The 23197-nt window shown below is 37.3% G+C and overlaps 1 protein-coding gene across 1 annotated transcript in view; it reads left to right on the top strand.

The window, feature by feature from the left end:
- P2RY10 (P2Y receptor family member 10) overlaps positions 1–23197 on the top strand; it is a 55940-nt gene that overhangs the window by 13792 nt on the left and 18951 nt on the right. The gene's annotated exons all lie outside the window — the stretch shown is intronic.

Below are 23197 nucleotides of genomic sequence, written 5' to 3'. Positions count from 1 at the left end.
ACATTAAGTGAATATTCTTCTAGTTTAACTTTTAATTTTTTGATAATATTTTACTATATATATTTGAGGGTTTTTTGTGGTTGTCCTATAGTTTATAATATACACTCTAACATATTCAGATTCTACTTAGACTTATACAAATCTAATTCCCATGGGTTATACAAATGTTACTGTTATAGGGCTATATTCTCTCCTCTTTTTGTGCTATTATTGTTATTATTTCTATTAAATCTATATATGTTAAAAATGCAATACTACATTATCATTATTATTTTGTGTATTTTTTTGTTTTTTCAAAAGCTGAGAGAGGATAGCAGGTATATATCTATAGAATTTTTTATATTGTCATTCTTATTTGCAATTTCTGGTTATTTTTGTTTTTTTTTTAGACTAGAGTTACCATCTGATGTTATTTTCTCACTGAAATATATCTTAACTCCCATCCACCTCCTTTGTGCTGTTAGTGTAAAATGTATCTTTTTTATATGTTATAGCCCAACAATACAATTATTTTAATATTGTTGTGTGCACTACTTTTTTAAATCAATTAAGAGAAGAAAGGAGAAATATCCATTTATGTTATATCTTTTATGTTTAACAAATTTACTGGTGCTTTTTGTTTTTTATATGGATTAAAATAATTGTCTGGTATCACTTGTTTTCAACCTGAAGAAATTGCCTTAGTATTTATTATGTGGTGAGTTGACTAGCAACACATTCTTTCAGTTTTTATCTGAGAATGTCTCATTTTTATCTTCATTTATGAAAGATAGCTTTGCATCATATAGAATTTTTAGCTGACTTTTTTTTCTTAATTAGTTTGAATACGTCGCTTCACTGACCTCTGGCCTCCATGGTTTCTGATGAGATGTAAGCTTTTAATCTTACTTAGGGTCCTTTATACACAAGGAACTGCTTTGTTCTTGATGCTTTCAAGATTGTCTTTGCTTTTGGCTTTCGTCAGTTTGGTTATGTTATGTCAAAGTATGAATCTCTTTGAATTTATCATATTTGGAGTTTTTTGAGATACTTGAATATGTGGATTAATGTTTTTCAAAATTTTAATGTATTCACTAGATTAATATTTTCAGCAATTATTTCTTTGAATATTTTTTCTGCCTCTATCTCTCTCCTTCTGGAAGTTTCATTATGTGTTCATTTGTATTCTTGATGGTGTCCCACAGGTCTGAAAACTCTGTTCATTTTTCCTCATTCCTTTTTTTCCTATCTTTTTCTCAGAATGGAAAAATTTCAATTGTTCAATCTTCGAGTTTACTGATTTTTTCTTCTGCCTGCACCATTCTGCTCCTTTGTATTTCTAGTGAATTTGCACTATTCTGCTCCCTCGTATTTCTATTGAATTTTACTTCAGTTTTTGTACTTTTCAACTCTAGAATTTCTATTTGGTATTTTTTTTTTAATTCTATTTTTCATTGATATTCTGACTTTGGTGAGACATCATTTTCACACTTTTCTTTAGTTCTTATTTATTTGTTTATTTTATTGCAGTAACATTGGTTTATAACACTGTATAAATTTCAGGCATACATCATTATACATCTATTTCCGCATTGATTACATCATCTTCACCACCCAAATACTAATTACAGTGCGTCACCACACACATGTGCCTAATCATCCCTTTCGCCCTCCTCCCTCTGCTCCTGCCATCTGGTAACCACCAATCCAATCTCTGTCTCTATGTGTTTGTTTGTTGTTGTTTTTATCTATTACTTATGAGTGAGATCATACGGTATTTGACCTTCTCCCTCTGACTTATTTCACTTTGCATAATACCCTCAATGTCCATCCATGTTGTCAGAAATGGCTGGATTTCATCGTTTCTTATGTCTGAGTAGTAATCCATTGTGTATATATAAACCACATCTTCTTCATCCATTTGTCCCTTGATGGGCATTTAGGTTGTTTCCACTTCTTGGCTGTTGTGAATAACACTGCAATGAACACAGGGGCGCATGTATCTTTACACATGGGTATTTTCATGTTCTTTGGATAAATACGCAGCAGTGGAATAGCTGGATCTCATGGTAGTTCTATGGTCCTTAATTTTTTGAGGAATCTCCATACTGTTGTCCATAGTGGCTGCACCAGTTTGCACTCCCACCAGCAGTGTATGAGAGTTCCCATCTCTTTACATCCTCTCCAGCACTTGCTGTTTCCTGTCTTGTTTATTATAGCCAATCTGACGGGCGTGAGGTGTTATCTCATTGTAGTCTTGATTTGTATATCCCTGATAGTTAATGATGTTGAACATCTTTTCATGTGCCTATTGGCCATCTGTATATCTTGTCTGGAGAAATGTCTGTTCCAGTCTTTCACCCATTTTTTAATAGGGTTGTTAGTTTTTCTGTTCTTGAGATGTATGAGCCCTTTATATATTTTGGAGATTAAACCCTCATCGGGTATATGGTTTTCAAATATTTTCTCCCAGTTGTCAGGTTGTCTTTTCATTTTGCCGATGGTTTCCTTTGCTGTGCAGAAGCTTTTTAGTTTGATGTAGACACATTTGTTTATTTTTTCTATCATTTCTCTTGCCTGGTCAGACATGGTGGTTGAAAATATGCTGCTAAGACTGATGTTGAAGGGTGCACTGCCTATGTTTTCTTCTAGAGGTTTCATGGTTTTAGGTCTTACATTCAAGTCGTTAATCCATTTTGAATTCATTTTTGTGTATGGTATAAGATAATGGTCTACTTTCATTTTTTTTGCATGTGGCTGGCCAGTTTTCCCAATACCATTTGTTGAAGAGACTTTCCTTTCTCCATTGTACGCTCTTGGCTCCTTTGTCGAAGATTAGCTGTCCATAGATGTGTAGGTTTATTTCTGGGCTTTCGATTCTATTCCATTGATCTGTGTGTCTGTTTTTGTGCCAGTACCATGCTGTTTTGGTTACTATACCATTGCAGCATATTTTGAAATCAGGGAATGTGATACCTCCAGCTCTGTTCTTTTTTCTCAGGATTTCTTTGGCTATTCAGGATCTTTTGTTGTTCTGTAAAATTTTAGTATTCGTTGTTCTATTTCTGTGAAAAATGTTGTTGGAACTTTGATAGGGATTGCATTGAATCTATAGATTGCCTTAGGAAGTATGGACATCTTAACAATGTTAATTCTTCCAACCTAAGAACACGGAATATCTTTCCATTTCTTTGTGTCTTCTTCAATTTCTTTCAACAATGTTTTATAGTTTTCAATGTACAGATCTTTCACCTCTTTGGTTAAGTTTATTCCTAGGTATTTTTTTCTTTTTGTTGCAGTAGTAAATGTGATTGTATTCTTAATTTCTCTTTCTGCTGCTTCGTTGTTAGGGTATAGAAATGCAACGGATTTTTGTATGTTGATTTTGTATCCTACAACTTTACCGTATTCGTTTATTACTTCTGAATGTTTTTTGGTGGATTCTTTAGGCTTTTCTATATATAAAATCATGTGATCTGCAAATAGTGACAGTTTCACTTCTTCATTTCCAATTTGGATCCCATTTTTTCTTTTTCTTGCCTGATTGCTCTGGCTATTACATCCAATACTATGTTAAATAGGAGTGGTGAGAGTGGGCGTCCTTGTCTGGTTCCTCTTCTTAGAGGTACAGCTTTTAATTTTTCACCATTGAGGATGATATTAGCTGTGGGTTTGTCATATATGGCCTTTATTATGTTGAGGTACTTTCCTTCTATACCCATTTTAGTCAGAGTTTTTATCATAAATGGATGTTGTAACTTGTCAAACATTTTCTCTGCATCTATTGAAATGCTCATGTGATTTTTATTCTTCATTTCATTAATGTGGTGTATCACGTTGATTGATTTGCGAATGTTGAACCATCCCTGCATCCCTTGAATAAATCCCACTTGATCATGGTGTATAATCTTTTAATGTGTTGTTGTATTCCATATACTAGTATTTTGTTGAGGATTTTTGCATTGATGTTCATCAGTGATATTGGCCTGTAATTTTCTTTTTTTGTGTTGTCCTTGTCTTGTTATGGTATCAGGGTAATATTGGCTTCGTAGGATGAGTTAGGGAGGGGCCAGCCCCATGGTGTGGTGGTTAAGTGAGCATGCTCTGCTGCTGGCGGCCTAGGTTAAGATCCCGGGTGCGCACCAACTCACCACTTGTGAGGCCATGCTGTAGCGGCATGCCACATAAAGTGGAGGAAGATCGGCACAGATGTTAGCTCAGGGCCAGTCTTCCTTAGTAAAAAGAGGAGGATAGGCATGGATGTTAGCTCACGGCTTATCTTCCTCACAGAAAAAAATAAAGGAATGAGTTAAGGAGCTTCCCCTCCTCTTCAATTTTTTGGAAGAGTTTGAGAAGGATAGGTATTAAGTCTTATTTGAATGTTTGGTAGAATTCACCAGGGAAGCCATCTGGTCCTGGACTTTTATTTTTGGGGAGGTTTTTGATTACTGTTTCGATCTCCTTACTGGTGCTTGGTCTATTCAAATTCTCTACTTCTTCTTGATCTAGTTTTGGAAGGTTGTATGATTCTAAGAATTTCTCCATTTCTTCTAGATTGTCCAATTTGTTGGCATATAACTTTTCATAGTATTCTCTTATAATCTTTTATATTTCTGAGGTGTCCATTGTAATTTCTCCTCTTTCATTTCTGATTTTACTTATTTGAGCCTTCTCTCTTTTTTTCTTGGTGAGTCTAGCTAAAGGTTTGTCAATTTTGTTTATCTTTTCAAAGAACCAGCTTTAAGTTTTATTAAGTTTTTCTATTGGTTTTTTAGTCTCTATTTCATTTATTTCTGCTCTGATTGTTATTATTTCCCTTCTTTTACTAATTTGGGGATTTGTTTTTCATTTTTTCCAGTTCCTTTAGGTGCACTGTTAGATTGTTTATTTGAGATTTTCCTTATCTCTTGTGATAGACCTGTATTGCTATTAACTTCCCTCTTAGAACCGCTTTTGTTGTATCCCATAAGTTCTGACAGGTCGTATTTTCATTTTCATTTGTCTCCAGGTATTTTTCCATTTCTCCATTGATTTCTTCATTGACCCAATTGTTGTTCAGTAGCATTTTGTTTAATCTCCACATATTTGTGGATTTTCTGATTTTCTTCCTATAGTTGATTTCCAGTTTCATACCATTGTAGTCAGAAAACATCCTTGGTATTCATAAATTTATGGAGAGTAGTTTTGTGGCCTAATATGTGATCAATCTTGGAGACCGTTCCATGTGCATTTGAAAAGAATGTTTATTCTTTGGTTTTTGGATGGAATGTTCTGTATATGTCTACTAAGTCCATCTGTTCTAATGTGCCATTTAAGGCCAATGTTTCCTTGTTGATCTTCTGTTTGGATGATCTACCCGTTGGTGTAAGTGGAGTGCTAAAGTTCCCTGCTATTATTGTGTTACTATCTATTTATCCTTCTATGTCTGTTAATAATTGCTTTATGTGTTTAGGTGCTCCTATGTTGGGTGCATAGATATTTACAAGTGTTATATCCTCTTGTTGGATTGTTCCCTTGATCATTATGAAGTGCCCTTCTTTGTCTCTTGTTATACTTTTTGTTTTACAGTCTACTTTGTCTGATATGAGTATTTCTACCCCGGTTTTCTTTTCATTACCATTTGCATGGAGTATCTTTTCCATCCCTTCACTTTCAGTTCATAAGTGTCTTTAGGTCTGAAGTGTGTCTGCTGTAAGCAGTATATATATGGGTCTTGTGTTTTTATCCAATCAGTCACCCTGTGCCTTTTAATTGGAGCATTTAGTCCATTGAAGTTTAAAGTAGCTATTGATAAGTATGTACTTACTGCCATTTTTTAACTTTTTTCTCCCAGTGCTTTAGTAGTTCTTCTCTGTTCCTTTCTTCTTCTTTTGTTCCCTTCACTTGTGGTTTGATGGCTTTCTTTAGTGTTATGTTTGGGTTCCTTTGTCTTAGTTTTTTGTGTATTTGTTATAGGTCTCTGGTTTGTGATTACCATGGGGTTCATATACAGTAACCTGTGTATATAGCAAACTAAATTAAAACAATGGTCCCTTTAGTTTGACCTCTATCTGATAGCTTTACTCCTTAAATCCCTTTCTCCCACATTTTATGTTTTTGATATCATATCTAACCTCTTTTTTGTGCGTTTGTATCCATCACCCTCTTATCATGGAAATAGATAATTTTTCCTGTTTGTGGTCTTCTCTTTCCCCCTTACGTAAGTCCCTTTAGCATTTCTTGTGGTACTGGTGTCTTGGTGATAAACTCCTTTAATTTTTGCTTGTCTGGGAAACTCTTTGTCTCTCCTTCCATTTTGCATGATAACCTTTCTGGGTAGAGTATTCTTGGCTGTAGGTTTTTTCTTTTTAGTACTTTAAATAGATCTTGCTACTCTCTTCTAGCCTGTAAGATTTCTGCTGAGAAGTCAGATGATAGCCTTACGGGGTTTCGTTTGTATGTAACTTGTCTTTCTCTTGCAGCTTTTAGGATTCTCTCTTTATCTTTAATTCTGGACATTTTAATTATGATGTCTCTTGATGTGGGCCTCTTTGGGTTTATCTTGTTTGGTGATCTCTGTACTTCCTGTACCTGGATGTCTGTTTCCTTCTTTAGGGTAAGGAAGTTTTCAGCTACTATTTCTTCAAATAGATTCTCTGCCCCTTTGTCTTGCTTTTCCCCTTCTGGGACACCTACAACACTGGTGTTAGTGCACTTGATGTTGTCCCAGAGGTCCCTTAGACTGTCCTCAGTCTTTTTAATTCTCTTTTCCTTTATCTGTTCAGCCTGGGTGATTTCCTCTAGTCTTTCATCCAGCTTTCTGATCCGTTCTTCTGTATCTTCTACTCTGCTTTTGAGTCCCTCTAGTGAATTTTTCATTTCCAATATTGTATTCTTCATATCTTATTGGTTCTTTTTCATATCTTCCATTTCTTTGTGGACGTTCTCACTAAGTTCATCCATTCTTCTCCCAAGACCATTGAGCATCCTTATCCCTCTTTGTTTGAACCCTCTGTTGGGGAGGTTGCTCATTTCTGTTTCACTTAGCTGCTTTTCTGGGGTTTTGTCCTGTTCCCTTACTTGGAACCTATTCTTCTGCCTCCTCATTTTGCCTCTTTCCTTGTGCTTGTGTATTAGGTATGTCAGCTACATGTCCTGTTCTTGGAGAGGTGACCTTATATAAGTGATGCCTTATGAGGCCTGGCAGTGTACCTCCCTCTCGTCCCAAGTTCCAAATGTTCCAGGAGTGACCCCTGTGTGAGCTATGTGTCTCCTTCTGTTGTGGCAGGATTGCTCTTCCCATAGGTGCCCGGGGAGCTGTCCCCCTTTCCAGCTGGTTGTACTGCTCAGCTGTGTGTAGTTGTTATTGGCCCTTCAGTCTCTATTGGATGTGGGGAGCCACAGCACAGTTGGCTGCAAGATCTAATAGCACATTCCTGTTGCAGTTTTTCTATTAAGTGAGTAGGCCCCCAGAGTGGCTGGTTGTTAGGTTCAGAGGCCTATAATTGCTATAAGCCTCTGGCCTATAATGCTCTTGTCAGCTCTCTGAGGATCGCAGCCCAGTGGGTCTGGCCTCAGGCATGGGAGCACTCAATTGTTTCAGGCTTTGTAAGGTGGGGTCAATTCCCTATGTGGGTCTTTGAGAAACACAAGTCTTCTGCAGCTGACAAGCCCCGCCACCCACAGGGCCACACACACAGTCAACACAGTCCTGCCCTATCTGTTCTCCCCAACCCCCTAAGGTGGACCCAGTCTCTGCAAGGCAGAAGTCCCACACACTCTACCAACACACCATACTCTCCACCCACTCCTTGTGCAAACCCTGCCCCACAGAGGTGGGCCCACTTGCCAGGCTGCAGAGAATCCAGTCAGCAATCTCTTCAGGCCCACAAGTTGCCTAAGGGCTTGCTGTTGGGTGGGCTGCCTTCCCTGGCTTTGCTGGATTAAATTGGTGCTCTATTGGGTGGGGCAGCCACTGGGCTAGCAGGCCTCAGGGAGAACTCCAATAGTGTCTGCCAGCATCTGTGTCAGCACTACCACACCAGGCCACAAGAATGGCCACCACCAATGTCCCAGTCCCTGGAGAGGTGTCACCTCTCACCGAGATGCCCTCAGAGTCTATCAGGTGTCTTTTCACCAAAGGACTGTACACCTTTCTTTCTGGTGATTTTCAGTTGCTTTCTGAGATGGGTGAATTTGTTTCTTGGCCTTTTAAGAGCCGCTTTAATTCTTTGTGAACCAGCTTTTCTGCAGGTATTCTCCAATCTTGTTAGCAGCAAGCAAAGTCAGATATTACACCACTTGGCTCGGTTGTGCTGGGTCCAAAAAATTCCTATAATGGGCATGCTCCCCAACTCAGGGCCCCCACTCCTCCAGGGAAGGCTGCATACCTTTGGGTTGCTCCTGGGTGGCAGTGAAGCGTTGCAGCTTGTGAAGGTAACGTTTTTTCTCTCCAGAAGGGAATTTCTGCCTCTTCCCTCTCAATTAGGATTGTTTTTTGTTGCAGGGGTTCCTCTTATCCAGTTTTCAGTTCTCTCTCCGGGGTAATTTTTCCAAGAGTAGTTGTAAATTGGCTGTGTCCATGGGAGGAGGTGAGTTCAGAGTCTGCCTATGCCGCCATCTTGACTTCTCTCTCTTTAGTTCTTTAGATATTGTTTCTTTTAGTTCTTTGAACATATTTATAGCTGATTTAAGCTTTTTGTGTAGTACGTATATTCTCTGGGAGTCCTCAGGGATATTTTCTTTTGATTGCTTTATTTTTTCTGTGCATGTGCCATACTTTCTTTGTTATTTACATTTCTAATCTTTTGTGTTGTAAACTGGATATTTAAAATAATAATATATGACTATTCTAGACATTAGATTTTCCCCCTCCTTTGGGTTTGTTGTTTTTGCTGGTTATTATTTTTGCTGTTTATTATTTTGTAGTTTGTTTGTTTAGTGACTTTTCTAAACAAATTCTGTAAATTGTTAATGGACATTCTATAAATTATTTTTTGTGTGTGGCCACTGAAGTCTCTGTTTAGTTAGCCTAGTGATCATCTAATGATTGAATAGAAATTGCCTAGAACCAGTAGGTCTCCCCAATTTTGTTGAGGGGATCTGTGTGCATGGTGTGGCAACACTCAGCCTGACAGTTTCAAATCTGCCTTAGACTTCACTTGTTCCTTGTTCAGAGTTTTAATCTTGGCTAGAGGTGAGGGCTTAGGGTCATCTCAGGTTTTTCTTGACCATGTGCACACCTCTGGGCATGCACATAGCCCTACACCTGTGTATGGCCTTCTATATTTCTGGAATATGACGAAGCTTTCAAAGCCTTTTTTGGACTTACTATTCTAATTACTATTTTAGCTTTTCCTTCTAAACATCTTGATTAGGTTATTGTCTGTCCTGGTTGTCATTTACCACCTCAGGCATCTATAATCTAAAACAGTTACTGCTAATGTTTCTGAAAAAAGCCCCAGGGAAAATTCTGTTCACACTGGAGATCTCTGACTCAGATCAAACAAGCCCCATTAGTGGCATTTTCTAGGGAATGTCCAGACATGTCCAATAATGATAATTCTGTGGGAATGTGGCTTTGGAAGGCCTCAAACCTCATCCAGACCTCTTCAGTGACTGCTAGATTGCTGCTTTTCACTGTGGCTCCAGGCTATTGGTATTCAAGTCTACTGCAGATCTCGGGAGAGGGTTATGGAAATAGAGCAAGTTAAAACATTAGAAATGCCACTATTCTTCACAAGATTCAGCCATTTTTCTCTAATAAACATTCCTTGAATTGTTGTAAGCCTTTAGTAAATTTCCAGAGTACTGAAAAAGTTGATTTTGACAATTGTTCCAGTGTTCTTATTGCTTTTATCAAGGATAGCATTTTTAGGGATCTTTACTCCACCATTTTGAATCTATTGTACTTTGAGTTCACTGAGCTTTTTAAATGTATAGATTAATGTTTTTCATCAAGTTTAGGACATTTTCAGCCACTATTTCTTTGAATACATTTTTGATCCTGTCTATCTCTTTGTTCCTGGTACTCTCGTTATGTGTTATGCACTTAATAATATCCTCTATTTCTCTGAGGCTTCATTCATTTATCCTCCTTTTTTCTCTCCATTCTTCAGATTGCATGATCTCTAGCAACCTATCTTCAGTTTTACTTATTCCTTTTTCTGTCACTTCACATCTACTTTGAGCCTCTCTAGTGATTTTTCTTTTTGTTTATTGTACTTTCAACTCCAGAATTTCTATTTTTAGTATAATTTAAAGAGTTTATTGATATTCTCTATCTCATGAGCTATTTTCATCACACTTTCCTTTAATTCTGTCAACATGGTTTCCTTTAGTTGTTTGAATATATTTATAACTGCTGTTTTAAAGCCTTTGTCTGCCAAGTCCAACATACTGTTTCCCTCAAAGAAAATTTCTATTGCTTGCTCTTTTCCCTATCTATGGACCACATTCTCCTGTTACTTTGCATGTGTCATTGTTTTCTTGTTTAAAAGTAGAAAAATTAGATAATATGTTGCAAAAACTCTGGATGCTGTACTGTCCCTCTAGGGCCATTTCATTGTTTGTTTAATTGTTTATTTTTTTAGTGACTTGGCTAGGTTAGTTCAGGGAAGTCTATTTCTACTGCAGTGTAAAGTAGAATGTTCTTCTCAGAAAGCACAGCCTTACGCATACACATAGTTTTCCTTACCAGTAGGATTGCTTTAGATTTTTACCCTAGAAAATTTGGAGGATATTACATCAATCACGGAGTAGATGGTAGAGGGCAGAGTATTTACTGAGGTTTGGGATGCATTGAATCTATGCTAGAAATATATTGTAGGCAATTGGTAAATCTGTTCTGGAGCTTTGTGTTTGTTATAAGAGTACAGCTTTTAATTTTTGATGAGATTACCAAATAAAAGTAAAGAGAGAATAAAAGAGGCTTAATAATATTATGTTTTGGAACACTAAGATTTAAGGATTGGAGGAAGAAGAGGAGCCAGCAATAGAAAAAAAAAAAGAGCAATTAGAGAGGTAGGACAGCCAGGATAATGCAGTGTTAATAAATGAAAGAGGGTATTTCATGGAATGTGGAGAGAACTAATATTTATTGCAAGTTTATTGTGTTAAGGCCCTTTAAATGAGCAATTACACTAAATTCTTAGAATCAACCTAAGAAGTAAATATATTATTTCCCTTTTATAGATTAGGTCACTGAAGCTCAGATAGATAATGGAACTTACCTAAGATAACCTGGCTAATCAGCAGCAAAACAAGGATTTGAACCCAGGTCTATCTGAACCTAGACCCAATTTCTTGTCCATGGTGTCTTCATACAGGTTAACCATGTCAAATGTCAGACAGTCCAAAAAAGATGAATATTGAAGAATGATCCATCATAATTAGTGATTATGATATGATATGATTATGGCATTTAGCAAAATTTTTTAGACCAATTTTAGTAAAGGTAAGGGAGTAGAAGCCCAATTTCAGGGATTTGACTTGAAAAATGAGCCCAGAGAAGGTTATTGGCATGGGGAAAATGAGATTATTCAAGTGAGGGAAAAAAAGGTTAGCAGTATATAATTGAAAGAACTTTGAAGCCAGACTGTACTGAGTTCAAATACTGGATTTGCCAGTCATTCCATCTTGGGCCCACTAACTGACTTCTTTGAATGTTAATTTCTTCATGAGTAAAATAGAAATCCCTATCTTGCAGGATTGTTGTGAGGATTACAGAGAGTGGGTGTAAAACAGTTAATATATGTTAGGCATTTATTCAATGAAAGGATTGAGATGAGTTACAATGCAAAAGAGGCTGATGTTGTAAGAGGGCATAATCTGAAGGATTTGATATGGTAGCTATTATATTACTAGTGTTATTATTATTATTCCTAATAGTAGCATCTACACTTATTTTGAGATTCCGTACTTCTTTCAGAATCTGATGAAATTTTTGAATCCTCTCCTAGAAAATTTCATATACACACCAACTTTTAAAGATCATTTCAGTGTCTTCACTGATCCCGTGAAGGTTAAAAATAATAACTTACATGTGTTGAATGCTTACTATATGTCAGATACTACTATAATGCTTTGTATATATTAACTTGTGCTCATTTTCAGATGAAGAAAAGGTTCAGAGAGGTTAAGAAACTTGCCTATGGTCACACAGCTAGTAAGTAGGAGGGCTAAGATTCAAACTCAGACCATTCTACTATGATGCTTTATACATTTATATATTGAAAATGCCATACGTAAAATGATATTCTTTGCAGCACAATTTTTAATAGCAAAAATAAAATTATAAACCGCCTAAGTCTCAACCAATAGAAGAGAATTAAATAAATTTTTAGACATTAGTTAAAAACTGTCAAAAATAATCAATACGTTCTTACTTTTAATGATAAGCAATTACATCTATACTATTTTACTAAGTGAAAAATCAAGGTGTAGATCAAGGTATATAGTTTACTACTTTCTTGTACTAAACATAAGAGAGAAAGGATATATATGGATGTGCTTATATGTACATGGAATATTTTTGGAAGCATAAATAATATGGTGGTTGCCTCTGAAGGAGGAAAACTGGGTAGCTCTGATCTCAGTCTACATTGTATTCTAGCACTAAGTGTACATATCCATAACCTCCCAAATTAGATTTTAAATTCCTTAAGAACAAGGACTGGTCTCATTCATCACTGATTCTACCCAAGCATAGCCTAGCACAGTGTCTTGAAAGTAGTAAATGCTCAACTAATACTAGCTATTTTGGAACTGATCTGAATTGAAATAAGTAAAGAGAAAGTAATGACAGAGGAGAAAGCAAAGAGAATACCAAAGGTACATTTGAAGACAGACAAAAAGGCTTTTCAGAGAACATATCACTTTCATGTTAATGTTAGAATAGTATGATATAGTATGTTGTAAGTTGATTCCCAGCACAAAAGGTTGTATAGCTGTGTCTGTATGTATTAGGTATTTAGTCACAACATTTTGACTGAATTTTTTAACCATTCCTTATGTGGTTACCTATGAAACATAATTTGAGACAAGGGTTCTCAAGGTGTGGTCTTGCAGATCCCCTGGGATCTGAGACTCTTTTAGTGGACCCTCACGGCCAAAACTATTTCTATAATAATACTAAGGCATTATTTACCTTTTCCAAAGTATTGACATTTGCATTGATGGCACAAAAGCCATGGAGAGTAAAACTTCTGGTGCCTTAACAAAAATCAAGGCAGTTGTATCAATCTATACTAGTATTCTTCACTGCCATACGTTTATGGGTAAAAAAGCAGTTTCACTTAGAAATGTCCTTGATGAAGTAGTAAAAATTATGAATTCTATTAAATCTTGACCCTTAAGTACACATCTTTTTAATGCTCTGAAAAAAATGGGAAGTATATACAAAGTACTTCTGCTGTACACTGAAGTATAACGGTTGTCTTAAAGAAAAGTACTTGTAACATTATTTAAGCTTCGCGCTGAACTAGACTTTTTCATAGAACCACATTTTTACTTGAAAGAAGGACTGAAAAAAATCATGGTTATTCAAGTTTGGGTATTTGGCAGACATTTCTTGGTAATGATTGAAGTGAACCTGTCACTTCAAGGACAAACAACTGACAAGTACTTGTTACCAATGTTAAAATTTGAGTTTTAACTAAAAATTAGAACTTTGGACAATTTGAACCCATCACCCAGTGCTTGACAGCTCCCTATTACTTACAGACTTTTGTGATGAAACCAGTGGTGGTAGTAATAAATGTGATGCATTTTTGACTCTGTATAGTGAATTGTATCAACAGTTGGAAAGCTCAATTAACCAATATTTTCCAGAGACCAATGCATGTTTCCCTTTAATAATGCATGGCTAAAGGATTCATTCAAAGTAAGAGATAGATCAATGAATTTTATTGAAATAGAGTAGAAAAAGTTCCTCAATATGCTTTCAGAATCCACATTGCAATTATCCTGTAAAGAGCTACTAATTGTCTATTTTAGTGTTGTATCAAAGAAGAATATGTACACTTATATGAAAAAGTTATTAAAATGCTCTCCCCTTTTTCATTTTCATACCCATGTGAGGCCAGATTTTTTTCTCCTATATTAGAATCATAACAGATTGAATGAAAAAACAGATATGATATTCCAGCCATCTTTTATTAAGCCAGACATTAAAGAGGTTTGCAAAAATGTAAAACAATGACACTCATTTTTTTTTAATTTTTTGTTTATTGCAGTAACATTGGTTTATAACATTGTAAGAATTTCAGGTGTACATCATTATACTTCTATTTCTGCATAGATTACATCATGTTCACCACCCAAATACTAATTACAACCCATCACCACACACATGCACCGAATTATCCCTTTCATCATCCTCCCTTCCCCCTTCCCCTCTGGTAACCACCAATCCAATCTCTGTCCCTATGTGTTTGTTTATTGTTATTATCTACTATTTAATGAAGGAAATCATACAGTATTTGACCTTCTCCCTCTGACTTATTTCACTTTGCATTATACCCTCAATGTCGATCCATGTTGTCACAAATGGCTGGATTTCATTGTTTCTTATGGCTGAGTAGTCTTCCATTGTGTATATATACCACATCTTCTTTATCCATTCGTCCCTTGATGGGCACTTAGGTTGCTTCCAACTCTTGGCTATTGTGAATAACGCTGCAATGAACACAGGGGTGCATGTACCTTTACAAATTGGTGTTTTCAAGTTCTTTGGATAAATACCCAACAGTGGAATAGCTGGATCATATGGTAGTTCTGTCCTTGATTTTTTGAGGAATCTCCATACTGTTTTCCATAGTGGATGCACCCGTTTGCACTCCCACCAGCAGTGTAGGAGAGTTCCCTTCTCTCCACATCCTCTCCAACACATGTGGTTTCCTGTCTTGTTAATTATAGCCATTCTGACGGGCGTGAGGTGATATCTCATTGTAGTTTTGATTTGCATTTCCCTGATAGTTAGTGATTTTGAACATCTTTTCATGTGTCTGTTGGCCATCTGTATATCTTCTTTGGAGAAATGTCTGTTCAGGTCTTTTGCCCATTTTTTAATTGGGTTGGTAGTTTTTTGTTGTTGAGATGCATGAGTTCTTTATATATTTTGGAGATTAAGCCCTTATCAGATGTATGGTTTGCAAATATCTTCTCCCAATTGTTAGGTTGTCTTTTCATTTTGTTGATGGTTTCCTTTGCTGTGGAGAAGCTTTTTAGTTTGATGTAGTCCCATTTGTTTATTTTTTCTATTGTTTCTCTTGCCCGGTCAGACATGGTGTTTGAAAATATGTTGCTAAGACCAATGTCGAAGAGCGTACTGCCTATGTTTTCTTCTAGAAGTTTCACAGTTTCAGGTCTTAAATTCAAGTCTTTAATTCATTTGGAGTTAATTTTTGTGTATGGTGTAAGGTAAGGGTCTACTTTCATTTTTTTGCATGTGGCTATCCAGTTTTCCCAAGACAATTTGTTGAAGAGACTTTCTTTTCCCCATTGTATGTTATTGGCTCCTTTGTCAAAGATTAGCTGTCCATAGATGTGTGGGTTTATTTCTGGGCTTTCGATTCTAGTCCATTGATCTGTGTGTCTGTTTTTGTGCCAGTACCATGTTGTTTTGGTTACTATAGCTTTGTAGTATATTTTGAAATCAGGGAGTGTGATACCTCCAGCTTTGTTCTTTTTTCTCAGGATTCCTTTAGCTATTCGGGGTCTTTTCTTGTTCCCTATAAATTTTAGGATTCTTTGTTCTATTTCTGTGAAAAATGTTGTTGGAACTTTGATAGGGATTGCATTGAATCTATAGATGGCTTTAGGAAGTATGGACATCTTAACTGTGTTAATTCTTCCAATCCAAGTGCACGGAATATCTTTCCATTTCTTTGTGTCTTCTTCGATTTCTTTCAGAAATGTTTTATAGTTTTCGGTGTACAGCTCTTTCACTTCTTTGGTTAAGTTTATTCCTAGGTATTGTATTCTTTTTGTTGCAATTGTAAATGGGATGGTATTCTTAAGTTCTCTTTCTGCTACTTCATTGTTAGTGTATAGAAATGCAATTGATTTTTGTATGTTGATTTTGTATCCTGCAACTTTACCGTATTCGTTTATTACTTCTAAAAGTTTTCTGGTGGATTCTTTAGGGATTTCTATATATAAAATCATGTCATCTGCAAATAGTGACAGTTTCACTTCTTCCTTTCCAATTTGGATCCCTTTTATTTTTTTCTCTTGCCTGATTGCTCTGGCTAGGACTTCCAGTACTCTGTTAAATAGGAGTGGTGACATTGGGCATCCTTGTCTGGTTCCTGTTCTTAGAGGGATAGCTTTCAGTTTTTCACCATTGAGGATGATATTAGCTGTGGGTTTGTCATATATGGTCTTTATTATGTTGAGGTACTTTCCTTCTATACCCATTTTATTCAGAGTTTTTGTCATAAATAGATGCTATATCTTGTCAAATGCTTTCTCTGCATCTATTGAGATAATCATGTGACTTTTATTCTTCATTTTATTAATGTGGTGTATCACGTTGATTGATTTGCGATTGTTAAACCATCCCTGCATCCCTGGAATAAATCCCACTTGATCATGGTGTATAATCTTTTTAACGTATTGTTGTATGCAATTTGCTAGTATTTTGTTGAGGATTTTTGCATCGATGTTCATCAGTGATATTGGCCTGTAATTTTCTTTTTTTTGTGTTGTCCTTGTCTGGTTTTGGTATCAGGGTAATGTCAGCTTCACAGAATGAGTTAGGGAGCTTCCCCCCCTCCTCAATTTTTTGGAAGAGTTTGAGAAGGATAGTTATTAAGTCTTCTTTGAATGTTTGGTAGAATTCACCAGGGAAGCCGTCTGGTCTGGACTTTTATTTTGGGGTAGGGTTGTGATTACTGTTTCGATCTCCTTACTGGTGACTGGTCTATTCAAATTCTCTACTTCTTCTTGATCCAGTTTTGGAAGGTTGTATGATTCTAAGAATTTATCCATTTCTTCCAGATTGTCGAATTGATTGGCATATAGCTTTTCATATTATTCTCTTATAATCTTTTGTATTTCTGAGGTGTCTGTTGTAACCTCTCTTCTTTCATTTCTGTTTTTACTTATTTGTCCCTTCTCTCTTTTTTTCTTGGTGAGTCTAGCTAAAGGCTTATCAATTTTGTTGACCTTTTCAAAGAACGATCTCCTGGTTATGTTAATTTTTATTATTGTTTTTTTGGTCTCTATTTCATTTATTTCTGCTCTGATTTTTATTATTTCCCTTCTTCTACTGATTTTGGGCTTTGTTTGTTCTTCTTTTTCCAGTTCCTTTAGGTGCATTGTTAGATTCTTTGAGATTTTTCTTGTTTGTTGAGATAAGCCTGTATTGCTATCAACTTCGCTCTCAGAACCGCTTTTGCTGTATCCCATAAATTCTGGCATGTCGTATTTTCATTTTTATTTGTCTCCAAGTATCTTTTGATTTCTTCTTTGATTTCTTCGTTGACCCAGTCGTTGTTCAGTAGCATTTTGTTTAATCTCCATGTATTTGTGGCTTTTCTGATTTTCTTCCTATTGTTGATTTCCAGTTTCATACTGTTGTGGTCAGGAAAGATGCTTGGTATTATTTCAAACTTCTTAAATTTATGGAGACTTGTTTTCTGGCCTAATATGTCATCAATCCTGAAGAGTGTTCCATGTGCGTTTGGAAAGAACGTGTATTCTTTGGTTTTAGGATGGAATGCTCTGTGTATATCTATTAGGTCCATCTATTCTAGTGTGTCATGTAAGGCCAATGTTTCCTTATTGATCTTCTGTTTGGATGATCTATCCATTGGTGTAAGTGGAGTGTTAAAGTCCCCTACTATTATTATGTTATTTTCTATTTCTCTTTTTATGTCTGTTAATAATTGCTTTATATATTTAGGTGCACCTATATTGGGTGCATGGATATTTACAAGTGTTATATCCTCTTGTTGGATTGTTCCCTTGATCATTATGTAATGCCCTGCTTTGTCTCTTTTTACAGTTTTTGTTTTAAAGTCTATTTTGTCTGATATGAGTACTGCTACCCAGCTTTCTTTTCATTGCCATTTGTGTGGAGTATCTTTTTCCATCCCTTCACTTTCAGTTTGTGAGTGTCTTTAGGTCTGAAGTGTGTCTCTTGTATGCAGCATATGTATGGGTCTTGTTTTTTTATCCAGTCAGCCACACTATGCCTTTTAATTGGAGCATTTAGTCCATTGACATTTAAAGTAGCTATTGATAAGTATGTACTTACTGTCATTTTTTAACTTTTTTTCTCAGTGTTTTAGTAGTCCTTCTGTGTTCCTTTCTTCTTCTATACAGAATTGATCGTCACTTTAGTTTGTCCTCTGTCTGAAAGCTGTACTCTTTAACTCCCCTCCTCCCTTCTTTTATGTTTTTGATATCATATCTAACCTCTTTTTTGTGCATTTGTATCCATTACGTTCTTATCATGGAAATAAATAATTTTTCCTATTTGTGATCTTCTCTTTTCCCCTTAAATCAGTCCCCTTAACATTTCTTGTAACACTGGTTTCTTGGTGACAAACTCCTTTAATTTTTGCTTGTCTGGGAAATTTTTGATCTCTCCTTCCATTTTGAATGATAACCTTGCGGGGTAGAGTATTCTTGGCTGTAAGTTTTTTCCTTTTAGCACTTTAAAAATATCATGCCATTCTCTTCTAGCCTGTAAGGTTTCTGCTGAGTAGTCAGCTGATAGCCCTATGGGGTTTCCTTTGTATGTAACTTGACATTCTCTTGAGGCTTTTAGGATTCTCTCTTTATCTTTAATTCTGGACATTTTGATTATGATGTGTCTTGGTGTGGGCCTCTTTGGGTTTATCTTGTTTGGGGCTCTCTGTGCTTTCTGTACCTGGATGTCTGTTTCCTTCCTTAGGTTAAGGAAATTTTCATCTATTATTTCTTGAAATAGATTCTCTGCCCCTTTGTCTCGCTCTACTCCTTCTGGGACACCTATAACAGGGATGTTATTGCGCTTGATGTTGTCCCAGAGGTCCCTTAGACTGTCCTCACTCTTTTTAATTCTTTTCTCTTTTACCTGTTCACCTTGGGTAATTTCTTCTAGTCTTTTGTGCAGCTCACAGATCCGTTCTTCTGTATCCTCTACTCTGCTTTTGAGTCCCTCTAATGAGTTTTTCATTTCCAGTATTGTATTCTGCATTTCTGATTGGTACTTTTTTATATCTTCCATTTCTTTGTTGACATTCTCACTGAGTTCATCTATTCTTCTCCCCAGATAAGTGAGCATCCTTAACACTCTTAGTTTGAACTCTCTGTCAGGTAGGTTGCTCATTTCTATTTCACTTAGTTCCTCTTCTGGGGTTTTGTCCTGTTCCCTTACTTGGAGTGTATTCTTTTGCCTCCTCATTTTGTCTATTTCCCTTTGCTTGTGTCTACATATTAAGTAGGTTAGCTGCGTCTCCTGCTCTTGGATAGGTGACCTTATGTAAGTGATGCCTTAGGAGGCTTCCAGTGTGCTTCCCTCAGTTCTCAATGTTCCAGGAGTGACCCCTATGTGGGCTATGTGTGTCCTTCTGTTGCGGCTTGTTTGCTCTCCCTGTAGGTGCCCAGGGAGGCTGAGTTATGCTCCTGGCCAGCTGTTGTACTGCTCAGCTGCTTGTAGTTGTTGTGGGCCCTTCAGTCTCTTTATCAGGTGTGGGGAGCCCCAGCACAGTTGGCTACAAGTTCTAATACCACATTTGTGTTGCAGTATTTCTTTTAAGTGAGTAGGCCCCCAGCATGGCAGGTTGTTAGGCTCAGGGCCTTACAATTGCTGTAAGCCTCTAGCCTATTAGGTCTCTTGTCAGCTCTCTGAGGATTGCAGCTGGGTGGGGCTGGCCTCAGGCACCTGAGCACCCAATTGTTTCAGGCTTTGTAACGTGGGGCAAACCCCCTATGTGGGTCTTTGAGAAGCACAAGTCTTCTGCAGCTGACAAGCCCTGCCACCCACAGGTCCACACACTCAGTCAACACAGTCCTGCCCCGTGTGCGCACCCCGTCCTCCCCAAGCGGACCCAGTCTTTCCTCGGCGGGAACCCCACACACTCTGCCACTGTGCCACACTCTCCACCTGCTCCTTGTGTACACCCTGCCCCACTAAATTCGGCTCAGTTGCCAGGCTGCAGAGAATCCAGTCACCAATCTATGCAGGCCCACAAGTTGCCTGAGGGCTTGTTGTTGGTTGGGGCCAGTCTCTAGGGTGGGCTGCCTGCCGTGGCTGAGCTGGATTAAATCAGTGCTCTAGTGGTGGGGCAGACCCTGGGCTAGCAGGCCCCAGGGAGAACTCCAATGGCATCTGTGTCAGCACACCCACACCAGGCCACAACAATGGCCGCCGCCAATGTCCCACTCCCTGGAGAGGTATCACCCCTCACTGAGATTCACTCAGGGCCTATTAGGTGAGTCTCTTTTCACCACAGCACTGTGCACCTTTCTTTCTGGTGATTTTAGGATGCTTTCTGAAATGGGTGAGTTTGTGCACGGGCCCTTTAAGAGGCAGTTTTAGTTTCTTTGTGAACCGGGTTTTCTGGGGGTACTCCCCAATGTTTTAGCAGCAGGCAAAGTCAGATATTATGCCACTGGTCTCGATTGTGCTGAGTCCACAAAATGCCCACAGCGGGGGCGCTCCCGGCTCAGGGCCCCTCACCTCCATGGAGGGCTGCATACCTGTGCGCTGCTCCTGCCGTCCGTGAAGCTGGCGGCTTATGAAAGTGGCATTTTTCCTCTCCAGAAGGGAGTCTCTGCCTCTTCTACCTCCGTTGTTGCAGGAGTTCCTCTTATCCAGTTTTCAGTTCTGTCTCGGGGTAATTTTTCCACGAGTAGTTGTAAATTGGCTGTGTCCACGGGAGGAGTGAGTCCAAGTCTGCTTACACTGCCATCTTGACTTCCCACAATCACATTCTTCTCACTATTTTTTGTAAATTAGTTATATCATAAAATTTTATTTATATTAACATATAATGGATTTATTATTATTTTAAATAGATTAATATATTAATATTTTTAAAACATCAGATTTTAATATCTAATTTTGTAAATATTGATAGCTGCAACTCATATAAATAAAAGCTTTTTGAGATCCTAAATAATTTTAAAGAGTGTAAAGGAGTCTGAGATCAAAAAGCTTGAGAATTGCTGATTTGAGAAATTTGATTTAATTGCTTATTTGAAGAATGCTGATTTGAGAAATTTTTTCCTGCTTGTCAGTGCCTGAAATTCCAGGCACTTGGAATCCATTTTCTTGTGTTTGCAGTGCCCAGGTCGTAAAATCCTTTCCTGTTTTAGTATGAAGGATCTATTCAGATTACATTCTTTTGTGACAACAGGAACCCAGAGAGTCTGGAAAAGCACCATATCCTTGGAGAGAAAGCTGAACAAAAAGGTGTCAAACTACCAAAACAAAAACCAGTTCAAGAGGCAAAACATTTATTTTGGGTCAGAGAATTGCAATTCAGGGAACACGGATTCAAGTAGAAACCCCAAAAGTGTCCCAAATATGGGAGAGGGGCTCAGGGTTTTTAAAGGAAAAAGGGAGGAAGATGAGGTAAGTTGTATTAAAGAAGAGTAAATTGGTGCTAGATGAGGTAAGGCTATACTTGTACTTCATTGATTGGTTAGCGATTCAGTCAACAGCAAAATCCAACTTCATCAGTCCTTGCAAACAGGATATTCTTGTCCTTACTGACTTCTCGGAATGTTGGTGATTTGATTCAGTTTGGAAGATAAAGAAATCAAGACTTGCAAGGCAATTCTTCTGAAATGGATGCTCCAGCTATATTTTAATATGGGTCCACTTATGCCATCTTTCACAAAGGCCAACAAGAGAAGGTGGGGCAAAAAAGTGGTCTTCATCTATTTTACCATTTTCCCAATGATCATTCCTAGTGACATGTATGAAGTTAGTTAAGTCTCATAGCAAGGACCTCGAAATAAGAAACTGAGGATATACTTTTTTGTCTCTTGTCCTCTTGCCCATTGTTCATAGCTTTGACTATATAAAAAGGAAATAGATCACCAAAAATTTGCGGAAATCCCATCATTCATGTTGATTCACAACATGCATGCCCAAATAACCCAGTTATTTAGCTGAAGGAAACCTCTTCTTATGGAAATTATCTGAAATACATATCTTTAGAAACTCACATCCTGTGAGACTAACCATTTCCCTTTTCAGGACTGCAGGTTCCTCATAGAGGGTCTCAAGAAGTTGCCCTGTGCTGAAACATGTCTCCAAAATAAGCCTCTGGGGTTCAAGAAAATGAACTCCTCTTTCAGCTACAAAGTATGTCTTTCTCATTGAAGAAAGATACTTCAATGTATGACTCAAAAAAGTTTTAGTGAAAAATATGCAAAAATTAAACCCCTTCAAAGACTAATTTATTCCTACTCATGAAGATTCATTTCCTCTTTCATTTTGCTGATTACAGTTTTAAGTGCTCTTTTGAGAAAAATAATTCTTTTGAAATTACCCTCTGTCTTTACTTTTACTGTCACTGCCCTAATCCATTCTCTTTTTACCTTAAATTTAAATTATTAGTATATCCTCCAATAGGGCTCTCCACCTCCCATTTTGTGTCCTTCTCCACTCCGTTCTGTGCACCTTTATCTCAGCAATTTCTCAGGGAGAGGTAGAAAAGACGTTGAGCTCTGGAGACAGATAGAGTTGGGTCTGAATCTTGCCTCTCCTACTTACTTGTTACATGATCTTAGGGAAGTTAGTTAACCTCTCTGCTTCAATTCACTCATGAGTAAAATAGAAGATAATATTAGTTCCTACTCCATAGGATTGTTCTGATGATTAAATGAGATAATGTGTGTAAATTGCTTAGAATGGTGGCCAGTACATAGAAAGTACTCAATATAAGATTTTTTATCTCCCTCCATCTGGTCTGTTTAAAACCTTTCAATGACTTCTTGTATCCTATAGCTTCTATACTCTAAGATTTGATTTGTATGGTTCCACCCTCCAAGCTTCTTTTTCACTGTTCCCTAACATGCCCTATGCTTCAGTGAAATATTTTTCCTCACTATCACACAAATAGTACATGTTTATTCTTCATTCATGTCCTTGGCAATATTTCTTCTTTATCCTTGAATCCCTTGCCTTCTCTTCTTTCTTCAAGCTGTTATTCGCCAAATTTCAGATACTCAAATGCTCCTCCATAGTTTTTGCTATGTCTCCTTACCCTCTATACTTTTATTTGTGTGTGCT

The sequence above is a fragment of the Ceratotherium simum genome, chromosome X, assembly GCF_057802395.1.
Source record: "Ceratotherium simum simum isolate JZ-2026a chromosome X, ASM5780239v1, whole genome shotgun sequence".
Taxonomy (NCBI): Eukaryota; Metazoa; Chordata; class Mammalia; order Perissodactyla; family Rhinocerotidae; genus Ceratotherium; species Ceratotherium simum.
The sequence above is the reverse complement of the archived record's forward strand: the minus strand, read 5'-3'. Positions and strand labels throughout refer to the sequence as shown.